This window comes from Macaca thibetana, chromosome X, assembly GCF_024542745.1.
Source record: "Macaca thibetana thibetana isolate TM-01 chromosome X, ASM2454274v1, whole genome shotgun sequence".
In the NCBI taxonomy this organism is placed as follows: domain Eukaryota; kingdom Metazoa; phylum Chordata; class Mammalia; order Primates; family Cercopithecidae; genus Macaca; species Macaca thibetana.
The window spans coordinates 57,147,522-57,172,749 of NC_065598.1; the positions used below are offsets into that span (position 1 = coordinate 57,147,522).

A 25,228-nucleotide genomic window follows, 5' to 3' on the forward strand; every position below is an offset into this window, starting at 1 on the left:
CCACCAACAGTGTAAAAGTATTCCTATTTCTCCACATCCTCTCCAGCACCTGTTGTTTCCTGACTTTTTGATGATTGCCATTCTAACCGGTGTGAGATGGTATCTTATCATTAGTAACCTAAAACTTTAGTGAAACCCTAAAAAGCAATAAATCCTGAAGTATTAGATATGAGCATTTATATATAAGAACAATTTTACAATTTTAGAAGCATTGTTCCTCATGTCAGAGCCCTTTCTTAATTGGAAATTATCCAGATAATAAATGAGCATCAAAAATAATTTTAAGATTTTGATTTACAGAAAAAGCTTACCTAAAACTTTTATCCCATTCACCATACTCAATTATTTTAATTTGAACAGTTTATCTAGATTATTTCTGTAAACTGAGATATTAGACACTATCATTTAAAGTTACTTTCTTGTTAACCATGTTATGAATAGCCAATGAACATCAGATGCTCACCTAAACCTAACTAAGAGCCTCAAAGTTAAATTCATAGGCATTTTTGCCAATAACTCAGAAGATTTAGCTAAAAACATTAAATTACTCTCATTTGTCCAAAAAAAAAAAAAAAATGAAGGCATGCAAACCAAGATCATTTTGTTTTGGCTAGATTTATAGTTTTATAAACTTTTATGCTAAACCCTAACACCTCAAAATATCTGGCAAAGACCAATATAAAATACAGAAAAAAATTTATGCTGTCATTTCTGAAGGCATTTCTATTTTAATTTAACCAATAATGATCAATAATTTTAAACCAGTTCATTTAGTAAAGTCATACTTAAGTCACATGAACTTGAAAATTGCTCGGACTTATTTGATTTATGAGCTCTCTTTTACTTATAAGCCAATTTGGTAGACACAATATATAACAATAAGTATACACACAAATAAACACATCTAGACATGTATACGCACACAGAAATGAAGATCTAATAGCTTTTACCTTGTAACTCTAGCCATGAGATAGTAAGACAAACTCACTGCTTTTACTTTGTTTGCCCCAATAGATAATCCAATAAAGGCTGTGAACCAAAGTTTTGGGTAAAGCAGTCTTCACGGCAGTTTCAATTTTAAAGGCCAAACCTCCTCAGACTCTAAAGAACACGGGGGCCAATCCTTTGCTTAGAAGAGCAGCACAAAAGCCTAGATACATGCAACTTCATCCCACTTTTCCACTCAACAGCAAACTCCAGATTCCAAACAATATTGGTGCCAAACAGCATCACCAAAGTTGCCATTGTGATCTGTGAGAGAAAATTTTAGAAAGGGCTTAGTACTGGACCTCAGAACCTCTACCTAGGGCATCCCCTTTGGAGAGGTGAAGGTCTGGAGTTGGATCCCCCAGGGGCATCCCCTTTTGGGGTCCAGTCTTAAAGTGTCAGAAATCTCTGACCTTATGTGGGCACCGGTACCACATTTTTTGTTTTCCCTTCAGAGGCAATTACTTTCTATGAGCTTTCCTTTGGTTCCTGGGTATAATCTCTGACTTTTAGCATCCTTATACTTTGATAAGGCCATGCTTTCCCATGCTTCCTGTTTTACTACAGTGATAGCCATGAACTGTAATGATAGGAACTGGAGGCTGAGTGGGTTTCTTTTTTTTTTCTTAGCTATTGGGGGAACCATCCCCCAATATTTCAACATAGGTTCTTTCTGTTTTCAGTAAGTGTCAGCCAGCTGAGAAATAAAGAGAGACAGTACAAAGAGGAATTTTACAGCTGGGCTGCTGGGGATGACATCACATATCAGTAGGACCATGATGCCCACCTGAGTCTCAGACTAGCAGGTTTTTATTAAGGGTTTCAAAAGGGGAAGGCTTGTAAGAACAGGGAGTAGGTACAAAGATCACATGCTTCAAAGGGAAAAAAACAGAACCACTAATAAGGGTTTAACAAAGATCACATGCTTCTTATGGAACAGGACAAAGGTCAAAAGCAGAACCATTGATAAGGGTCCAACAAAGATCACAGGGCAAAGGGCAAAAGCAGAACCACTGATAAGGGTCTATGTTCTGTGGTACACGTATTGTCTTGATAAACATCTAAAACAACAGAAAACAAGTTTCAAGAGCAGAGAACTGGTCTGACCACAAATTTACCAGGGCAGAGTTTTTCCCCACCCTAGTAAGCCTGAGGGCTCTGCAGGAAACCAGGGTGTATCTTAGCCCTTATCTCAATTGAACAAGACAGACATTCCCAGGGCGGCCGTTTATAGATCTCCCCCCAGGAATGCATTCCTTTCCCAGGGTATTAATATTAATATTCCTTGCTAGGAAAAGAATTTAGTGATATCTTTCCTACTTGAACATTCATTTATAGGCTCTCTGCAAGAAGAAAAATACGGCTCTTTTTGCCTGACCCCGCAGGCAGTCAGACCTTATGGTTGTCTTTCCCCGTTCCATAAAAATCGCTGTTATTCTGTTCTTTTTCAAGGTGCACTGATTTCATATTGTTCAAACACACATGTTTTACAGTCAATTTGTACAGTTAACACAATTATCACTGTGGTCCTGACGTGATGCACATCCTCAGCTTACGAAGATAACAGGATTAAGACATTAAAGTAAAGATAGGCATAAGAAATTATAAAAGTATTATTTGAGAATGGATAAATGTCCATATTAAGATGAAATCTTTACAATTTATGTTCCTCCACCAGGGCTCCAGCCGGTCCCTCCATTCGGGGTCCCTGACTTCCCACAACACTTAGTCAAGTAGAGGAAGAGAAGAATTCAGCATAACAAACGAGGATTTAAATGACCTGAAATGGATGCAGGTTCACCCGAAGGAGCTGTGCCACATGTAGAGATCAGGAACCACAAACAGAAAAGATAGAAAAGAGTCCTTCCCCTTTCTGGGCAGAGCAACTTCTCCATTCACTCCTCAGCCTTCAGGCAACACAGGAACGTGGCCCTGGTCAGAAACCTGCAGTTACATCTGTGTTTAGGTGCTGCCCACCAAGGGTCCTGGGTTGGAAAGGAAAAGAGAGACAGAGATTCCCCTGTATGGAGGAGAAAGTAAAAGGAGAAAAATGAATCCCAAACTTTGGGCTTACTGCCTGGCTGGCTCACCAAAATATGTTATCTGTGGAGGGTGTCCAGGTTCTTGGTGCTTTGAACAAAGAATTGGACAAAATGCACAAACAAAACTAGGAAAAAATGAAGAAACAGAAGCAGAAATTTATTGAAAACCAAAGAACACTTTACAGGATGGGAGTGGCCTGAGCAAGCAGCTCAAGGACCCAATTACAGAAATTTCTGGGGTTTAAATATCCCCTAGAGGTTTCCCATTTGTTACTTGGTATACACCCTACGTAAATGAAGAGGCTGCAGTGAAGTTTCAAAGTTATTTACTTGGTGTACACCCTATACAAACTAAGAGGATAAAGTGAGGTTATAAAGTTGTATACTTGATGTAGACCCAATGCAAATGAAGCGGATGTTTTCTGCCATAGCTGAAGTAGAGCTACAAAGTTATTTACTTGGTCTTAGAAAGTTGGGGTTTTTCCATCTGATTTAGTTCTGGGAAGTCCTTAGGTTCCCTGTCTCCAGCCCCTATTCTCCTACCTCAATAGGAGAGCTGCTTCAGGTCTTGGCAACCTTCACTCAGGATCCCTCTGTGGTTACCAGACATCAATCAAAGACAATGACAGAGGCAAACCTCCATTATTTTAAGAAGTTTATTTGCCAAAGTTAAGTATGTATGCCTGGAACACTGGTGTATGCCTGTCTTCCAAGATGATTATGAGGGCTTCAAATTTAAAGGAGAAAGGGTGCAATATTTGAGAAACACACAATTTTCATGTGAAAAGGTAGGATGGGAAAATAGTCATTTATATATTTGTCTGGCTCAGTGAATCTGCCTTTTGACATAAGATAACATAGACAATAGAACAGAGAAAACAATCAGATATGTGTTTGTCTTAGGTGGGTAGAGGGATGACTTTTAGTTCTGTCCTATGTCCTCCATACCTGTGAAGATAAGTTATCAATTTACATTGCCATGGTGAACTTTAACAGAAATGCTTTATAGTAAAGATCTTGGGGCTCACAAAAAAATGTCCTTGTGGGCAAAATGTGAAGGAAGTATGTAGCTTTTCATCTTTGTATCCATCTCATCTAGGAACAAAAGTGGGAGGCATGTTTGCATGGCCCAGTTCCCTGCTTGACGTTTTCCTTTGGCTTAGTGAGTTTGGGGCTTCAAAATTTATTTTCCTTTCACACTCCAAAGAAGTGCAAAGCAGCCTTCACAAGACTCAGAACCACTGATAAGATAGCTCAAAAAAGGGAAGTTTCTCCAGCTCTAAGTGGATTACAACTCACATTTCCATCTGGTCATATTTTCTAGCACCTATGCTTCTCAGTGAGCACTCAAGTATGAAGGTCCAAACTCTCCATATGCCCCATAGATGAAAAAAGACAGGAAATCAAAAAGGATCAATGGAAGGGAAAATAATCAATAACAAATGAGTACCCCAAAAGGTCAAAAATTATACAAATGGGATTGGTTTTCTGACCGGAAATGGAATCTGGGTGTTGGCAATGAAAGTCTGGAATTCTTGCCAAAAGATGGAGTTTTTTTTTTTTTTTTTTTGTGAATGCTCTCACCTTTATTTCTCTCAATATACCCATGATACATATATTTCATACATAACAAGGTTAAGGACATGCGCACATTCTACGTAAAACAGAGGCAGAACCATGGTTAAAACATCTAGCCCGGCAATCAACTCATTATCCCTGAGAAGTGGGGGTGGGGGAGGGGAGGAGCCACAGGTGGTTCATCAACACCTGGAAAATCCATGACTTCATTGAGAATGAATGACTCTAGGTGGATTCAGATAATGAAGTAATGAGAAGGAAGCTTCCCCCTCCCCACCCCAGCAGGGATCATGTTTATCAGTATCAACAGGCAGTTGTGGGTTGTTTTCTTCTATTTCTTCCAGCAGCTTATCAAGTTCATCATTAAAGCCATCTATTTTCAACCTGAGTGTCTTCAGGGTGCAATTTGGATGTGTTAAGGTTTCAAACAGCAAAGATTCCACTAGACTCCAAGGGATTCTGGCTCAGGTCCAGAGTGATGAGGCTCTGGTTGCAGCTGAGCACAGAGCAGAGGTCCTCACAACTGAATGGAGGGATAGAACACCACCACAATCACAGACATCTCAAGTTACACAGTGGTTTCTTCAAAGCCTCACATAGGAGCTTCACTCCGGTAACTCCTATGTGATTCAGTCCCAGATCCAAGCACGTTAGGCTTGATTTTTCTTGGAGAACCACTGCGAGATAACAGCAGCTATTGCAGTTATATTGCAGTCCCACAGCACAAGGGTCTGGAGTTTACACTCGGGGTAACTCAAGCCCTTACACAGAAATGTCACCCCTGTATCCCCAAGGGGGGGTTCTTGGCCAAGAACAGGTGTGTCAGTTCCTGGCTGACAACCAAAACAGCAGCAAAGTTCTTGCAATTGGCTTCTGTAAAGTGACAGTTTTCCAACAACAGCCTCTGCAGGAAGCATTTTGGGTGTCTCAAAGTTGTGTACAGCAACTTGGCACCCTCATCCAAGAGCTCATTGTGGGAGAGGTTTACACATGTCAGGAACTGGTTGACTTCAAGGGCCAAGGAGCGTTCAGCCCATTGCTTAGTGGTGGCAGAACAAGACACCAACCGGAGATATTGAGGTTACATTTTGAGTGTCTGAAGACCTCACACAATGCAGGAAGCACATCATTCTGGTCATTGCCTTGAAGGGCCAGATATGTTACAGTTTTGTGACCTCAAAGAGCTAGGAAGAGGTTCCGATAAGCATCAGCTGGGGAAATGTTTTTGAACACCACTCTCCAGAGACGACAGGTGTCAGATGCTATTTGTTCACACAGGATTCTTACTAGTGAGGCACTAAGAAAGCTATTATTGATTTCTACAACGATCAGATCCTTATTTGAGCCAAATATGGAACAAAGGTCGGTCCAGAAAGGAAGCATGTGTTGATCATCCTGGGATCTCTCAACTTCAGCATCTGATTCAGACACAGTGACATTCTCCGAGAGCTTTGCCTTTATTACCTGCAGTGGCATTTTCTGCAAGTTTCGACAATGCTTGAGGCAGAATGAAAACAGCATAATGTCTACTGCATTTAAGTGCAGGGATATTTCTTTGAACGGCGCCGTCAACCCCTTCACCAGCTCCTCCTCCTGAGACTCGTACAGACAGCACAACAGCTCCTTCAGGTTCGTCATTGTTGAGTGTTCATCCTTTTCACAATTTATGTCTCATCACAGTAATTCCTGTTTGATCTCCGGTGACATCAGGCAGCCAAAAGTGGTCTCCAAATCCTTGGCTCTCTTCTCGTTGGCGAAGCCGAATAAGAAGTGTCCTGCTTGGATCAGGTCGGGGTTCTTGAGTCTTTCTTCTCTGGAAAGCAGCTTCTGCACGTCCCCAATGTCTCAGGCGTGGCCGTCCTTGTCCTCCTCCTCCTCCTTCTCCAGGGTGCAGAACAGCGCAGTGAAAAACTGCTGGAAGCTGAGGTGGATGGAGGAGTCGCAGCCTTTAGAGACTCTGTCCTGGCGGAGGATGCCTCTGTCCAGGGACGGGCCGATGTCGGACTCCTGCATCCCGAGCCTTGCCAAGTCCTCTCCACGGAACACGGACATCTGCGCCCATTTGCCCTCAGCAGCCAGGAGGCTCAGCGCCCACAGCGCGCCGCAGAGCTGTGTGCACTGCGGAACCGCGGCAAGGAAGTGCAGGAACAGCCCCGTGCGGGTGGGGCGAGTTGGGGGGGTGGTCTTCCCCTCCTACCTCTGCAGCTTCAGACTCGTGCACATGATCCAGCACACCGTGGGCACCGAGACAGGCTGGAACAGGACCGCGTTTCTTCTCGTCAGCTCAAAGGCATGCATGGCTTGGTCCTCGTCTCTAAAGTGTCTCAGGAAATATGCCCTCCTGTCCTCCTCCAGGAACCCCTCCACCCTTACCAGGAGCCGGAGGTCTCTCAGGGCTCCCAGGCCACGTGGTGACCAGCAGGGCGGCCTTGGATAACATCTTCCTCTTCAGCAACTTCCCCAGGAAGACCGGCACCGGCTTCTGCTTCTCCCAGTCCCCGCAGATGTCCTGGATCAGCGCCCCAGGTGGGACTCCCAGCTCATCAAAGCCTTCGACCACGAACAGGATTTTCTGTGCTTGGGCTAGGATGTTTGGAATGTCATCCTGCAATTCAGGCCAGTCCCTGAAGACCAGCTCTGCAAAACTGCATGGACTCAGGCAGACGAGCTCCTTGCAGGTGAGGTAGAAAGCCTATCTGAATTTCTGGCTGAGGTTGTCCTCTGTCCAGTCCAGCATTAATTTCTTGGCCAGCGTGGTTTTCCCAAGGCCCCCAGGACCATGCAGCACACGTGTGTGGGCAGGGCGCAGGAAGCACCCTGGAGTTGCTGAACGGGATCAGCATCTTGTATCTCTGAGCCACAATATGGACCACTTTGCTGTCTCCAGGCCAGGTTTTCCACATTTCCCGGAACTTTGTTTTCAATATACTTCTGTACCTATCCTCTTTACCTGGCTTTTCTCCTTTCAATGCTTGTTTAGCTTCTCTCAGGCTGGTGTCATCTTCCTTTGTTTCTAAAAACTCTAGTGCTTCTGCTTCGAAACGTTCCGGCATTTCTTTCAGGTCTACAGGTTTTGGCTCTTCTTTCCGTGTTTTCCCTAATGATGCAGGTTTGATTTCAAAGCGGCTTCTCTGAGTTCATCCTTTACTTTCTCAGACAGATCTGCTTGGTGCATTTTTTCAAAGACCTGGATGGTCTCCATCTCCATCCAGTAGCTGTGGCAATGGCTAGTGAGGATTTCTTCCAGTTGCTTCCCATCAGCCTTGTCTACCTATGTCTGGGGGAATCTTTTGTAACTCATTTCCCAGGGATACGGTCCTGATCAGAGACTTGAACTTGCTCAACTCATCCTGGCTGAGCTGTTCCAGAAGAGCCTGCAGGTTGAAGTCCAGCTGCGCAGAAGACACCGTCTCGTCCCACTTGGGAACTCTGATGAGAATTAAGGGAGGAATGGAAAGGGATGGTGCCTTAGCATTCCTGTCTCAACCCAGTCCCCTCTATGCCATGAACAAGGATACTCTCACCATCTACCCTGCTTCTTCAAGAACAAATTCCCAGCCTGGGTAACATAGTGAGACCTCTGTCTCCACAAAAAAATAAGTTAGCAGGGGATGTTGGTGTGTGCCCACAGTCCCAGTCACCCAAGAGGCTGAGATGGGAGGATCGCTTGAGCCTGGGAGGTTGAAGCTTCAGTGAGCCTTGGTTGTGCCACTGCACTCCCATCTGGGCAACAGGGCAAGACTTATCTCATTTTATCCTTATTTACTTATTTATTTTTGAGACAGTTTCACTCTGCTGTCCAGACTGGAGTGCAGTGGTGTGATCTCTGCTCACTGTAACCTCCGCCTCCCAGGTCCAAGCAATTCTCCCGCCTCAGCCTCCTGAGCAGCTGGGACCATGGGCACCCGCCACCACGCCTGGCTAATTTTTGTACTTTTAGTAGAGATAGGGTTTCACCACGCTGGCCAGGCTGGTCTCAAATTCCTGACTTGAAGTGATCTGCCTGCCTTGACATCCCAAAGTGCTAGGATTACAGGCATGTGCCACCATGCTCAGCCTTTATAATTAACAGATAACATAATTGCAACAAAAAATAAAGAATAGCTCAGCAAATACACATGGCAGTGACAATGGACAAAAAGTTAACACCTGACTCTACACAGATTGGGTTACAAATAATATAGGTTTTTATTGTTTGTTTGTTTGTTTTAATACAGAGTCTCACTCTGTCGCCCAGGCTGGAGTGCTGTAGCACAATCTCAGCTCACTGCAACCTCTGCCTCCCAGGTTCAAGCGATTTTCCTGCCTCAGCCTCCTCAGTAGCTGGGATTACAGGTGCACGCCACAATGCCTGGCTAACTTTTATGTTTTTAATAGAGATGGGGTTTCACCATATTGGCCAGGCTGGTCTCAAACTCCTGACCTCAAGTGATCTGCCCGTTTGTTGTTGCTGCTGTTGTTGTTTTTAATCCTGCAGGACATCCAAAGCAGGTCTTTTGAGCATTTGACATATTTTAACTTGTTTCAGATCTTATTTCAAATGGAATGCGGCTTAGTTAATTCCCTGGATGTTAGCATTTCAAATACATTAAAAGATTTACATCTCCAAAGGAGTGCGGGGCATTTAAAGGGTATTGTCTGATAAAGAGTCAATAAATCATCAATTCCATTCATTACCTCTGGTTTAGAAAATAATTTGTTGGATCTGTATTTTTGTAATCTCAGTACTGTTATTCTCATTCTATAGTTTTTTCATTTGTTTACTTTATTCCAAATTTAAATGCATTTTCTTCTCTCTAAAAGAAGAAAATGTGTGCATTGTGGAATTCCAAAGGGAAAAAAAAATCTGCCTAAGATATATATGGGAGCCAAAGGAGCAAGCAGAAAGGAATGAGTTCAGATTACAAGGATAGAAGGAGAAGGAGCAGTTGAAGGCAATAAGAAAAAAGTCTTGAAAATATTTTTAAATACTTTCAAATATCCTTTTACTTATGCCTTGAATGTAATTTTTTTTCTCTCAAGATTTCTTTTACAAGTTTTTAAGTGCCATTAGAAGTAACTCTCCTATTCAAACTATCTTTTTCCAGTTGTGCAAGTAAATAAATTGTTAATCATTTCAAAAGATCATAATTCTGGTCATTGTTGCTTATGACTATTCTGGGTTAGGTGAGTCCACTCTTCTAGATATTTACAAGGAGTTGTCCCATAAGTGTCATACATAAATCTAGCTGGTGTTTCTAATGGTGGTTGTTTTGTAAAAGACTGCTTGAATTTTGAAGCTTGATTTTTTTTATAATCTAGGAGCTTTTCAAAAGTGGCCAAAGTCAGGAATATGTGTGGGTAAAAAGTGTGCTGCTTATGAGTGTCACTCCTCTAGGTTTTACCCAAGTATCATAAATCACTTGCATATGTGTCTTGGACTGCCTCTAAGTGCCAAGTGACAGCAGAGTGCTCATATTATGGGGAGTTGTGGGTCAGTTCCTCATACCCATCTGGAGGAACAGAAGAGTCATCCCTTAAAAATGTTCTTCCAGTGGTAAGGTCCCTATGAGACTGTGTCACATCATGGGTAATGACTCAGACACGTCTGCAAAGTCTCCAGTCACTTGGAGCACTCAAATGGGTCAGAGTGAGCAAATCACCTCTTTTCTTTGGGAAAAGAGAACTCACCCTGTTTTCTTTGGGGCAAGAGAACTCACCATATTTCAATTAAGAACTAATAGGAATTAGTCACAAATAAAAAAACTAAGTCTAAATTTTTAAGCAATAGGAAACAGTTGCAATGTTAAAAGCATGCTGTGTGAAACAAAACCAACATTGCCTAAGTACCAATCCTTTGACCTCAGCCTCCTGCTGTGAGACAGAGGCAGAAAAAGGCAGTTCTCTGCAGATCTCCTTACCCAAATCTTTTGTTCAAAGACAAAGACAGAAGTTTCCACTCTTGAGGGTGGAAAAAAGGGAGTTGGAAAATATCCCAAATAAAGCCTAGACCTTCAATCACGGAGTGGGAGATCTAAATTCAGGAGCACTCACTTGAAACACTTAATGGGACTTCTGAAGATGGAGAGAATGCAATGTGTTTATGCTGATACTGAGCATCACTTTCAGAGAGAAACACTCGGTGGTCGGGAGAAGTTACTCTGAATCCTGCTCACAGGGCCAGAAATGTAAACCTAAAAGGAAGAGACTGAGGCCTAAAGTATTATTTAGAGTTTACTTAGGCCAAAGTAAGAAGAGCAGCCCAGAAGACTCAGACTCAAAGAAACTTAGGTATGAGTTACTTCTATATCTTCCTTGGGAAAATGTTTTTTAGATCCTATGTTCATTTTTTCACTGGGTTAACTTTATTGTTATTGAATTGTATGTGTTCCTTATATATTTTGGATATTCACTTCTTATCATACATATGCTTTAAAAATATATTATCCCAAATGTAGATTGTCTTTTTTATTTGTTGATTGTTTCTTTTTATGTGCAGAAGCCTTTTAGTTTAATGTAGTCCCACTTGTATTTTGCTTTTCTCTTCTTTGCTTTTGGGGTCGTACTAAAAAATATCATTGACCGATGTCCCAGGCTTCCCCCTGGATTTTGTCAGTTTTAGGTTTTATATTTAAGTCTTTGGTTCATTAGAGGTGATTTTACATATGGTATAAGATAATATTCTAATTCCATTATGTTGTTTGTGGAGATCCAGTTTTCCCAACAATTTGTTGAGAGAGTTTCTTTCCCCATTGTGTATTCTTGGTACCCTTGTCAGAATTAGTGACCTGTATATGTGTCAGTTTATTTCTGGTTTTTCTATTCTGTTTCATTTGTCTATTTCTCTGTTTTTGTGGTGGCACTTCACTTTCAGATTGCAGAAGCTTTGTTACATATTATGAGACCAGGAAGTGTAATGCCTTCAAGAATTCTTCTTTTTCTCAAGAATTATTTGGCTACTCACGGTATTTTGAAGTTTTATACTAAATTTAGAATTGTGTCTTCTATTTCTGTGAAAGAGTCTATTGGAATTTTTATAGGTATTGCATTCAATTTTTATAGGTATTGCATTCAATTTGTATATAACTTTTTGTAGCATGGACATTTTAAGAATAATAATCTTTTTTGATTTATTTGCATCTCCTTCAATGTCTTTCATCAATGTTTATAGTTTTCAGTATAAAGGTCTTATACCTCCTCGATGTAATTTGCTTCTAAGTATTTTTTTTTTATTTTTGAAAATGGGATTAAAAAATTTGTTTTGGATAGTTCACTCTTACTGAATACAAAAACAAATAATTTTTGTGTGCATTCCTCAGTTTCTATTACCCAGTAAATAATGTACAACATTCAACCAAAACATTACAAGGCATGCAAAAATGTAAGAACAATTAAAGTCTGAAGGAAAATGCAAACTTCAGAAATAGACTCTAAAAACTCTACAAATAAATATTATTTATATGGTAAAAGAAGATAAACAAAGGAGTCATAAAAATGTTCAATTAAACCAGTAAAGGAAAAAAAATGGGAGGGAAGAAAACAAGTGCAAAGAGTAGAAAATAGTAACAAACATAGTTAATATCAATCCAACTATAACAATAGTCTTTCTATATGTGAATGTTCAAAATACACAAATTAAAAGAATAAAATTGTCTTAGTGGATTAACAAAAACAAACTCAGCAATATGCAATCTATGAAAATTCCACATTAATATGAATATTTAGAGAGATTAAAAGTAAAACAATAGAGAAATATGCATTATGCTAACACTATTTTTTAAAAAGCCAGAGTAGATATATTAATTTCAAACAAAGCATATGTCACAATAAGGAAAAATATTGGGAATAAAAAGCAACACAACCTAATGATAACATGATCAATTATCTGATAAGACATAATAATTCAACTATTTGTATCCTTTACAGAGGATCAAAAGATATGAGACCTTTTATTTATTTCTCTTACCTAATTGCTCTGGCTAGGATTTTCAGTACTATGTCAAAAAGTGGTGAGAGTGGACATCCTTGTCTTGTTTGTGATCTTAGAGAAAAAGCTTTCAACTTTTCACTTTTGAGATAGATGTTCAATATGGGTTTGTCATATATGGCCTTTATTGTGTTAAGGTAAATTTTTTCTATACCAAATTTGTTGAGGGTTTTTTTTTTTTTTATCATGAAAGGATACTGAACTTTGTCAAATGCTTTTTCTGTATCTATGGAGATGATCATAAAATGTTTGTCCTTCATTCTGTTAATGTGGTGTGTACTACATTTATTGATTTGCCTATGTTGAACTATCCCTGCATTCCAGACAAAAAAATTCCTACTTGATCACGTTGCATAACCCTTTTAACGTGTTGTAGAATTTGGTGTGTGAATATTTTGTTGAGGATTTTTGCAACTATGTCTATCAGAGATATTATCCTGTAATTTTATCTTCTTATAGCATCCTTGTCTGGCTTTAGTATCAGGGTAATTCTGGCCTCATAAACCAAGTTTGGGAGGGTTCTTTCTACTTTAATTTTTTTGGAAGAGTTTGAGAAGAATTGATATTAGTTCTTCTTTAAATGTTTTATAGAATTTCCACCAAACAAATAAACAAACAAACAAAAAAGGCCAGGTGTGTGGCTCACGCCTGTAATCCCAGAACTTTGGGAGGCCAAGGCAGGTGGACCACTTGAGTTCAGGAGTTTGAGACCAGCCTGGCCAACATGGTGAAACCCCATCTCTGCAAAAAATACAAAAACTATCCGAGTGTGGTGGTGCATCCCAGCTACTCAGGAGGCTGAGGCAGGAGGATCTTATGAACCCTAGGAGATGGAAGTTGCAGTGAGCTGAGATCATGCCAGTGCACTCCAGCCTGCGTGACAGAGTGAGACTTTATCTCAAAAAAAAAAAAAAAAAAAAAAGAAAGAAAGAAAGAAATAAAACCCAAATACATGTTTTATAGAATTCAACCAGTCCTAGGCTTTTCTTTGATGAAACTAATTCAATTATTTTACTCAGTATTGATCTGTTTAGAGTTTCTATTTGTTCATGGTTTAGTCTTGGTAGGTTTTATGTTTTTAGAAATATATCGATTTTTTCTAGGTTATACAATTTATTGACACATAATTGCTTATAGTAGTTTCTTATGGTCATTTGTATTTCTGTGTTATCGGAAATAAAATTTATTGTAATAAAATATAAAGAAGCAAAATTGTCTCTATTTTCTGTCAACATGATCTTATACAAAGAATACCATAAAGACTCAACCAAAAAAAAAAAACCTGTTTGAATTGATAAGAGAATTGAGTAAAGTTGCACAGTACAAATTCAGCGTATAAACATCAGTGTCATTTCTATATAGTAATCATGAATCATCCAAAAAGGAAATTAAGAAAACAAACAAATTTACAATACTGACAAGAAATACATACCTAGGTGTAAATATACCAAGAGTATAAAAGACATATATACTGAAAACTATAAAATAAGGATGAAAGAAATTGAAGAAAATACAAGTAAATAAAAATATATCACATGTTAATGAATTGGAAGAATGAATATTGTTAAAGTGTCCATACTAACCAATTAACCTACAGATTCAATGCAATCAGTATCAAAGTTCTAATGTCACTTTTTCACAGAAAGAGCAAAAATAATTATTCTGTTTATATGGAACTCACCAAAGAGCCAGAGTAGCCAAAACAACCTTGAGCAAAGGGAGCAAAGATGAAGGTTTCACACTTCCTGATTTCAAGACATATTTTAAATCAGTTGTATTCAAAAAACCATGATACTGGCATTAAAAACAAACACGCTGATCATAGAAAGAGAAGAGAGAGCCCAGGAACAAACCCACATATTTACAGTCAGTAAATTTTTAATGAAGCTGCCAATATCACACAATGGAGAAAATAGTGTCTTCAATAAATTGTGTTGGAAAAACTGGACGTCCACATGCAGAAGTATAAAACTGGAAACTTGTCTCACATCATATACAAAAACCAACTCAAAATGGAGTAAATACTTAAATATAATATTTGAAATAGTAAAAAACTACTAGGAGAAAACAAAGAAAAATAACCCCATGATGTTGGTCTAGGTAATAACTTTTTTGTATGACCCCAAAAGCATAGACAACAAAAGCAAAAATAGACACATAGAATTATGTCACTATACAAAGCTTCTGCACAGCAAAGGAAACAATGAACAAAGTGAAAAGACAACTCAGAGAATGAGAAAACATATTTGCAAACTATACATCCAACAATGAGTTAATATCCAAAATGCATACAAAAACTCTCAATAGCAAGAAAATAATTAACTAAATCATAGACAAAAGACTTGAATACATCTTTTTTAAAAGACATGCAAATATCCAACAGACATATTAATAAATGCTCAGAATTACTAATTACTGGAGAAATGTAAACCAAAATGACAATGAGATATAACTACATACTTGTTAGTGGTTGATATTGAGGGTGTTGAGAGAGTGCATGGGGAGTGACAATAATAGGGGGCTTTTGAACCAAGGGTACAAAGATTCAGATAAGTGGAAAAGTTTTGAGACGCATTACATATCATTATGACTATAATAAAAGATAATGTATTGTGTATTTTAAAATTACTAAGAGAGTACATTTCAAATGCCTCACCATAAAACAAAAATGATAGGTAAGTGAGGCGATTATGCTAATTAACTTGATTTTGTTATTCTACATTGTATACATATAACATCACATTGTACCACAAATATGTATACAATTACGATTTATCAATCAAAAAATAATATTTTAAAAGGGCCATGTTTATATATTGAAAGATTCAATATTGCTAATTGCTAACTTTTCCCACTTTATTTTACATTGAACAAAATTTCAATCAAAATTCAGCAAGGTATTTTGTAGATGTTATTAGACTTATTCTAAAGTTTATATGGAAACATCAAAGATCTAGACAGTCAACAAAATACTAAAGGAAGCCTAATTTAGAAGACTCAAGCTTCTCAACTTCTAGACTTACTATAAAACTGAAGTAATTAACAAAGTGTTGTATTGGTGAAAGAGTAAACACATAGATCCATGGAACAGAATACAGAGCTCAGATATACATGTAACTCACACAAACATAGTAAACTGATCTATGACAGAAAAGAAAAGAAAACTTAATAAAAAAAGAATAGTTTTTCCAACAAGTGGTTTTGAAAGAACTGGACATTCAAGTTACAAAAAAAAATGAATTTCAGCGGATACATTACAATGTTCACACAAATTAAGTTAAAATAAATCATATACCTAAATGTTAAATGCAAAATTATAAAACTACAGAATACAAACAAGCAAAAATGTGATTGGTCATAGGTTTGGTGATGAGTTTTAGATACATCACTAAAGTACATTTCAAGAAAGAAAAAAATTAATAAGTTGGACTTTACTGAAGTTAAAAACATCAGCCCTGTGGAAGTCATTGTTAGCAGGATGAAAAGACAAGGCACAGACTAGGAGAAAATATTTATAAAAGACTTACCAGATAGAGGACTTGTATCCAAAATATACAAATAACTCTTAAAACTCAACAATAAGAAAATAAACAATGCAAATAATAACTTGGCAAAAGACCCAAATAGACACCTCACCAAGAAAGGTATACGGATTTCAAATAAGCATAAATGAAATTCAATATTATTTGTCTTTAAATAATTGTAACTTAAAACAACCAAGTACCGCTAAACTCCTATTAAAATTATTAAAATTTTAAAAGCTGACAATCTCAAATGCTGGTGAGAATGCAGAGAAACAGGAACACTCATCCATTGCTGGTGGAAATGCAAAATAGTACAGCTACTTTAGAAGTGAGTTTTTCAGTTTCTTACAAATCTAATCATAGTCTTACCATACAATTCATCATTCTCCTGAGTTTTTACTAATCGATTTGAAAACTATGTCCATGCAAAAACCTATATGTTAATGTTTTATGTCCACTTTATTATTAGTTACCAAAAACTGGAAGCAACCAAGGTGTCTTCCAGTAGGTGAATAAACAAAATATGTTATAATTATACATTTGAATTTTTTTTTGATAAAAATAGAAATCCTGAGCTATGAAATCATGAAAAAATGTGTAGGCCTTAAATTCATATTGCTAAGTGAGAAAAACAGTCTGGAAGCCTACACACTGCATGATTCAAATTATATGCCATTCTAGAAAAGGCAAAACTAGTAACTAAAAAAAATCCGTGGCTGTCAGGAGTTCAAGAGGAGGAATAACAGGTTAAATAGATGAGGCAAAATAAACATTTTGGGGTGTTAAAACTATTCTGTATATGATACTGTAATGGTGGATATTATTATGTCATTATGCATCTGTCAAAATCCATAGAACTTGATATCACAAAGGATATTTATTAATGCATGCAAATTTTAAGTAATCATCTAGTTATTTGGAGGATCTCAGTAAGAAATGCAGTCTGTGATAAGAAACATTAACTCATATATATCTATAATTGAAAGAGGTGGAGGATAAAAAGTTGCAAACCTAAGCGACATTGGAAATAAGTGAAGACTATAGCATTAAAGGTAAGAAGAGCCACACATAAAAATTACATTGTAGTTGACAAAATCTTTTCCCACAGAAGGAATGGGTTAACAATTCTGACACCACTATACTTTTATATTGGGATTGAACAATTTATTAAATTAATGGCAAATGACAGAACCCATGTTTCTCACTCTTGGCATAAAAATTATAGGTAAGCCACAGAAGGAAGCTAGAATTATGTATGTTGTAATGGAATAAATTTTGAGACATCAATATTAACACATGTTTAGATCAATATATTATATGGTTACAGATGGTTACAAATAAAATATTTAAATATTTTTGTATATACACAAATTAGTATGCGCAAATCACTTTCTGTTTTCTGTCACCTGTAAGGTCCTAAAAGCAACAACACTCCAGTGGTAATGAGTACACCAACACTTAGATCTTGCTTTCTAATACAATTCCCCAATAAAAGGAACCTTAAAAGAAATGGCTGATTCCATGGACCAGAGCAAGCAATATTCAAGATCAGCCTGGAGAAACTTACAATGCCAGAAAGTAAGGAAATGCTCAACAACAACATCAACAAGACACTCATTGATTGGTTGTATATCAAGGGGACACAGGAACCAACTAAAAGAGCTACCTTTGGCCAAACTCGGGATAATTTACGCAACAAAATAAAGTAGCAATGGCTTGTAATAAAAAATATAAAATAAATATCCATGAGTCAATAGTGATATAATAAATAAATAAGGGAGAAGAGTCAAATCTCCCAAGCAGAAGAATTTCAAATAATTTACATGGATATTGGGCCCAATATGGCTGAGTATGGAAAAGAGGAGTAAAAAAGAGTACCTCAGCCAGGGGATCAAGATTGACCTCAACATTCATAACTCAAGTAGATAGTATGCACCCTTGATATAATGTTTGAAAATAACAGTTTACATATGTGTTCTTCCTCCTCAAAACTCATTAGCCCAGCATAATCATAAGGAAAACATCGTCTTTTTTTTTTTTATTATACTTTAAGTTCTAGGGTACATGTGGATAACGTGCAGGTTTGTTACATATGTATACCTGTGCCATGTTGGCGTGCTGCACCCATCAACTCATCAGCACCCATCAACTCGTCATTTACATCAGGAATAACTCCCAATGCAATCTCTCCCCCCTCCCCCCTTCCCGTGATAGGCCCGGGAGTGTGATGTTCCCCTTCCCGAGTCCAAGTGATCTCATTGTTCAGTTCCCACCTATGAGTGAGAACATGCGGTGTTTGGTTTTCTGTTCTTGTGGGAGTTTGCTGAGAATGATGGTTTCCAGCTGCATCCATGTCCCTACAAAGGACACAAACTCATCCTTTTTTATGGCTGCATAGTATTCCATGGTGTATATGTGCCACATTTGCTTAATCCAGTCTGTCACTGATGGACATTTGGGTTGATTCTAAGTCTTTGCTATTGTGAATAGTGCCACAATAAACATACGTGTGCATGTGTCTTTATAGCAGCATGATTTATAATCCTTTGGGTATATACCCAGTAATGGGATGGCTGGGTCATATGGTACTTCTAGTTCTAGATCCTTGAGGAATAGCCATACTGTTTTCCATAATGGTTGAACTAGTTTACAATCCCACCAACAGTGTAAAAGTGTTCCTATTTCTCCACATCCTCTCCAGCACCTGTTGTTTCCTGACTTTTGAATGATTGCCATTCTAACTGGTGTGAGATGGTATCTCATTGTGGTTTTGAATTGCATTTCTCTGATGGCCAGTGATGATGAGCATTTCTTCCTGTGTCTGTTGGCTGTATGAATGTCTTCTCTTAAGAACTGTCTGTTCATATTCTTTGCCCACTTTTTGATGGGGTTGTTTGTTTTTTTCTTGTAAATTTGTTTCAGTTCTTTGAAGGTTCTGGATATTAGCCCTTTGTCAGATGAGTAGGTTGCAAAAATTTCTCCCATTCTGTAGGTTGCCTGTTCACTCTGATGGTAGTTTCTTTTGCTGTGCAGAAGCTCTTTAGTATACTTAGATCCCATTTGTCAACTTGGGCTTTTGTTGCGGTTGCTTTTGGTGTTTTAGACATGAAGTCCTTGCCCATGCCTATGTCCTGAATGGTACTACCTAGGTTTTCTTCTAGGGTTTTTATGGTATTAGGTCTAACATTTAAGTCTCTAATCCATCTTGAATTAATTTTCGTATAAGGAGTAAGGAAAGGATCCAGTTTCAGCTTTCTACTTATGGCTAGCCAATTTTCCCAGCACCATTTATTAAATAGGGAATCCTTTCCCCATTTCTTGTTTTTCTGAGGTTTGTCAAAGATCAGATGACTGTAGATGTGTGGTATTATTTCTGAGGACTCTGTTCTGTTCCATTGGTCTATATCTCTGTTTTGGTACCAGTACCCGGCTGTTTTGTATACCATAGCCTTGTAGTATAGTTTGAAGTCAGGTAGCGTGATGCCTGGACACAAAGCTGGAAGCTTTGTTCTTTTGACTTAGGATTGTCTTGGCAATGGAGGCTCTTTTTTGGTTCCATATGAACTTTAAAGCACTTTTTTCCAATTCTGTGAAGAAACTCATTGGTAGCTTGATGGGGATGGCATTGAATCTATAAATTACCTTGGGCAGTATGGCCATTTTCACTATATTGATTCTTCCTATCCATGAGCATGGTATGTTCTTCCATTTGTTTGTGTCCTCTTTTATTTCACTGAGCAGTGGTTTGTAGTTCTCCTTGAAGAGGTCCTTTACATCCCTTGTAAGTTGGATTCCTAGGTATTTTATTCTCTTTGAAGCAATTGTGAATGGAAGTTCATTCATGATTTGGCTCTGTGTTTTTCTGTTACTGGTGTATAAGAATGCTTGTGATTTTTACACATTAATTTTATATCCTGAGACTTTGCTGAAGTTTCTTATCAGCTTAAGGAGATTTTGGGCTGAGACAATGGGGTTTTCTAAATATACAATCATGTCATCTGCAAAGAGGGACAATTTGACTTCTTGTTTTCCTAACTGAATACCCTTGATTTCTTTCTCTTGCCTGATTGCCCTAGCCAGAACTTCCAACACTATGTTGAATAGGAGTGATGAGAGAGGACATCCCTGTCTTGTGCCAGTTTTCAAAGGGAATGTTTCCAGTTTTTGCCCATTCAGTATGATATTGGCTGTGGGTTTGTCATAAATAGCTCTTATTATTTTGAGGAACGTTCCATCAATAATGAATTTGTTGAGCGTTTTTAGCATGAAGGGCTGTTGAATTTTGTCAAAAGCCTTTTCTGCATCTATTGAGATAATCATGTGGTTTTTGTCTTTGGTTCTGTTTATATGCTGGATTATGTTTATTGATTCGCGAATGTTGAACCAGCCTTGCATCCCAGGGATGAAGCCCACTTGATCATGGTGGATAAGCTTTTTGATGTGCTGCTGAATCCAGTTTGCCAGTATTTTATTGAGGATTTTTGCATCGATGTTCATCAGGGATATTGGTCTAAAATTCTCTTTTTTTGTTGTATCTCTGCCAGGCTTTGGTATCAGGATGATGTTGGCCTCATAAAATGAGTTAGGGGGGATTCCCTCTTTTTATGTTGATTGGAATAGTTTCAGAAGGAATGGTACCAGCTCCTCCTTGTACCTCTGGTAGAATTCAGCTGTGAATCCATCTGGTCCTGGACTTTTTTTGGTTGGTAGGCTATTAATTATTGCCTCAATTTCAGAGCCTGCTATTGGTCTATTCAGGAATTCAGCTTCTTCCTGGTTTAGTCTTGGGAGAGGGTAAGTGTCCAGGAAATTATCCATTTCTTGTAGATTTTCTAGTTTATTTGCATAGAGGTTTTTATACTATTCTCTGATGGTAGTTTTTATTTCTGTGGGGTCGGTGATGATATCCCCTTTATCATTTTTTATTGTGTCTATTTGATTCTTCTCTCTTTTCTTCTTTATTAGTCTTGCTAGCGGTCTATCAATTTTGTTGATCTTTTCAAAAAACCAACTCCTGGATTCGTTGATTTTTTGGAGGTTTTTTTGTGTCTCTATCTCCTTCAGTTCTGCTCTGATCTCAGTTATTTCTTGCCTTCTGCTAGCATTTGAATGTGTTTGCTCTTGCTTCTCTAGTTCTTTTAATTGTGATGTGAGAGTGTCAATTTTAGGTCTTTCCTGCTTTCTCTTGTGGGCATTTAGTGCTATAAATTTCCCTCTACACACTGCTTTAAATGTGTCCCAGAGATTCTGGTACATTGTATCTTTGTTCTCATTGGTTTCAAAGAACATCTTTATTTCTGCCTTCATTTCGTTATGTACCCAGTAGTCATTCAGGAGCAGGTTATTCAGTTTCCATGTAGTTAAGCAGTTTTGATCGAGTTTCTTAGTCCTGAGTTCTAGTTTGATTGCACTGTGGTCTGAGAGACAGTTTCTTATAATTTCTGTTCTTGCACATTTGCTGAGGAGTGCTTTTCTTCCAATTATGTGGTCAATTTTGGAATAAGTGTGATGTGGTGCTGAGAAGAATGTATATTCTGTTGATTTGGGGTGGAGAGTTCTGTAGATGTCGATTAGGTCTGCTTGCTGCAGAGATGAGTTCAATTCCTGGATATCCTTGTTAACTTTCTGTCTCGTTGATCTGTCTAATGTTGACAGTGGAGTGTTGAAGTCTCCCATTATTATTGTATAGGAATCTAAGTCTCTTTGTAAGTCTTTAAGGACTTGCTTTATGAATCTGTGTGCTCCTGTATTGGGTTCATATATCTTTAGGATAGTTAGCTCTTCCTGTTGAATTGATCCCTTTACCATTATGTAATGGCCTTCTTTGTCTCTTTTCATCTTTGATGGTTTAAAGTCTGTTTTATCAGAGACTAGTATTGCAACTCCCGCTTTTTTTGTTCTCTATTTGCTTGGTAGACCTTCCTCCATCCCTTTATTTTGTGTCTATGTATGTCTCTGCATGTGAGATGGGTCTCCTGAATACAGCAAAATGATGGGTCTTGACTCTTTATCCAGTTTGCCAGTCTGTGTCTTTTAATTGGAGCATTTAGTCCATTTACATTTAAGGTTAATATTGTTATGTGTGAACTTGATCCTGCCCTTATGATATTAACTGGTTATTTTGCTCGTTAGTTGATGCAGTTTCTTCCTAGCCTCGATGGTCTTTACATTTTGGCATATTTTTGCAATGGCTGGTACCAGTTGTTCCTTTCCATGTTTAGTGCTTCCTTCGGGGTCTCTTGTAAGGCAGGCCTGGTGGTGACAAAATCTCTAAGCATTTGCTTATCTGTAAAGGATTTTATTTCTCCTTCGCTTATGAAACTTAGTTTGGCTGGATATGAAATTCTGGGTTTAAAATTCTTCTCTTTAAGAATGTTGAATATTGGTCCCCACTCTCTTCTGGCTTGAAGAGTTTCTGCTGAGAGATCTGCTGTTAGTCTGATGGGCTTCCCTTTGTGTGTAACCCGACCTTTCTGTCTGGCTGCCCTTAAGATTTTTTCCTTCATTTCAACTTTGGTGTATCTGGCAATTATGTGTCTTGGAGTTGCTCTTCTCGAGGAGTATCTTTGTGGCGTTCTCTGTATTTCCTGAATTTGAATGTTGGCCTGCCCTACTAGGTTGGGGAAGTTCTCCTGGATGATATCCTGAAGAGTGTTTTCCAACTTGGTTCCATTTTCCCCCTCACTTTCAGACACCCCTATCATAGGTAGATTTGGTCTTTTTACATAATCCCATACTTCTTGCAAGCTTTGTTCATTTCTTTTTCTTCTTTTTTTCTTTAGGTTTCTCTTCTCCCTTCATTTCATTCATTTGATCCTCAATCACTGATAGTCTTTCTTCCAGTTGATCAAGTCGGTTACTGAAGCTTGTGCATTTGTCACGTATTTCTCGTGTCATGGTTTTCATCTCTGTCCGTTCGTTTATGGCCTTCTCTGCATTTATTTTTCTAGTTATCAATTCTTCCACTCTTTTTTTTCAAGATTTTTAGTTTCTTTGCACTGAGTACGTAATTCCTCCTGTAGCTCTGAGAAGTTTGATGGACTGAAGCCTTCTTCTCTCATCTCGTCAAAGTCATTCTCCATCCAGCTTTGATCCGTTGCTGGCAATGAGCTGCGTTCCTTTGCACGGGGCCATGTGCTCTTATTTTTTGAATTTCCAGCTTTTCTGCCCTGCTTTTTCCCCATCTTTGTGGTTTTATCTGCCTCAGGTCTTTGATAATGGTGATGTACTGATGGGGTTTTGGTGTGGGTGTCCTTCCTGCTTGTTAGTTTTCCTTCTAACAGTCAGGACCCTCAGCTATATGTCTGTTGGAGATTGCTTGAGGTCCACCCCAGACCCTGTTTGCCTGGGTATCAGCAGCAGAGGCTGTAGAAGATAGAATATTGCTGAACAGTGAGTGTATCTGTTGATTCTTGCTTTGGAAGCTTCCTCTCAGGGGTGTACTCCACCATGTGAGGAGTGGGGTGTCGGTCTGCCCCTAGTTGGGGATGTCTCCCATTTAGGCTACTCAGGGGTTAGGGACCCACTTGAGCAAGCAGTCTGTCTGTTCTCAGATCTCAACCTCCGTGTTGGGAGATCCATTGCTCTCTTCAAAGCTGTCAGACAGAGTCATTTGCGTCTGCAGAGGTTTCACCTGCTTTTTGTTGTTGTTGTTGTTTAGCTGTGCCCTGTCCCCAGAGGTGGAGTCTACAGAGACAGGCAGGACTCCTTGAGCTGCTGTGAGCTCCGCCCAGTTGGAGCGTCCCAGCCGCTTTGTTTATCTACTTAAGCCTCAGCAATGGCTGGCGCCTCTCCCCTAGCCTCTCTGCTGTCTTGCTGCAAGATCCTATACTGCTGAGTTAGCAATGAGGGAGGCTCCGTGGGCATGGGACCCTCCTGACCAGTTGTGGGATATAGTCTCCTGGTGTGCCCGTTTGCTAAGATCCTTGGTAGAGCGCAGTATTCGGGTTGGAAGTTACCCGATTTTCCAGGTGTTGTGTGTCTCAGTTCCTCTGGTAGGAAAAGGGATTCCCTTCCCCCTTGCACTTCCCAGGTGAGGGGATGCCTCGCCCTGCTTCAGCTCTCGCTGGTCGTGCTGCAGCGGCTGACCAGCACTGATTGTCAGGCACTCCCTAGTGAGATAAACCCAGTACCTCAGTTGAAAATGCAGAAATCACCTGTCTTCTGTGTCGCTATCGCGCTGGGAGTAGGAGATTGGAGCTGTTCCTATTCGGCCATCTTGCTCCCCCCTCTCAGCTCTCACTTATAAGTGAGAACATGTGATATTTGGTTTTCTGTTTCTGCCTCAGTTTCCCAAGGATAATGGCCTCAAGCTCTATTCGTGTTCCTGCAAAGTATGTAACCTCATTCTTTTTCTATGGCTGCATAATATTCCATGGTAACATTCAGTGATGTTGAGCTTTGTTTTATATTTTTATTGGCCACATGATTTTTTTTTTGAGAAGTGTCTTTTCATGTCCTTTGTGCGCTTTTTAATGAGGTTGTTTTATTTATTGTAAATTTAAGTTTCTTGTACATGCTAGATATTAGACATTTGTCAGATGCATAGATTGCAGAAATTTTCTCCTATGCTTACTCTGTTGATAGTTTCTTTTGCTGTGCAGAAGCTCTTTAGTTTAATCATATCCCATTTGTCAATCTTTGCTTTTGATGAAATTGCTGTAGATGTCTTTGTCATGAAATCTTTGCCCATGCCTATGTCCTGAATTGTATTGCCTAGGTTTTCTTCTAGGGTTTTTATAGTTTTGGGTTTTATATTTAAATCTTTAATCCATCTTGATATAGTTCTTGCATAAGTTGTAAGTAAGGGGTCCTGTTTCAATTTTCTGCATATGGCTAGACAGTTTTCCCAGCACCATTTATTAAATACGGCATCCTTTCCTCATTGCTTGTTTTTATCAGGTTTGTTGAAGATCAGATGTTTGTAGGTATGCAGTCTTAAATCTCAGTTCTCTATTCTGTTCCATTGGACTATGTGTTTGTTCTTGTACCAGTACCACGCTGTTTTGGTTACTATAGCTGTTAATATAGTTTGAAATCGGGTATCAACAAAGTGATGCCTCCAGCTTTCTTCATTTTGTTTATAATTGCCTTGGCAATTTAGGCTCTTTTTTCCCCATATAAATTTTAAA

The 25,228-nt window shown here is 38.7% G+C and overlaps 1 protein-coding gene and 1 pseudogene across 1 annotated transcript in view; both read right to left on the bottom strand.

Annotated features, from left to right (window-relative positions):
• The window catches only part of LOC126946496 (zinc finger X-linked protein ZXDB-like), a 540,578-nt gene that overhangs the window by 397,293 nt on the left and 118,057 nt on the right, over positions 1 to 25,228 (bottom strand). The window lies entirely within an intron of this gene.
• Positions 4,587 to 8,612, bottom strand: LOC126946487 (NACHT, LRR and PYD domains-containing protein 2-like; annotated as a pseudogene).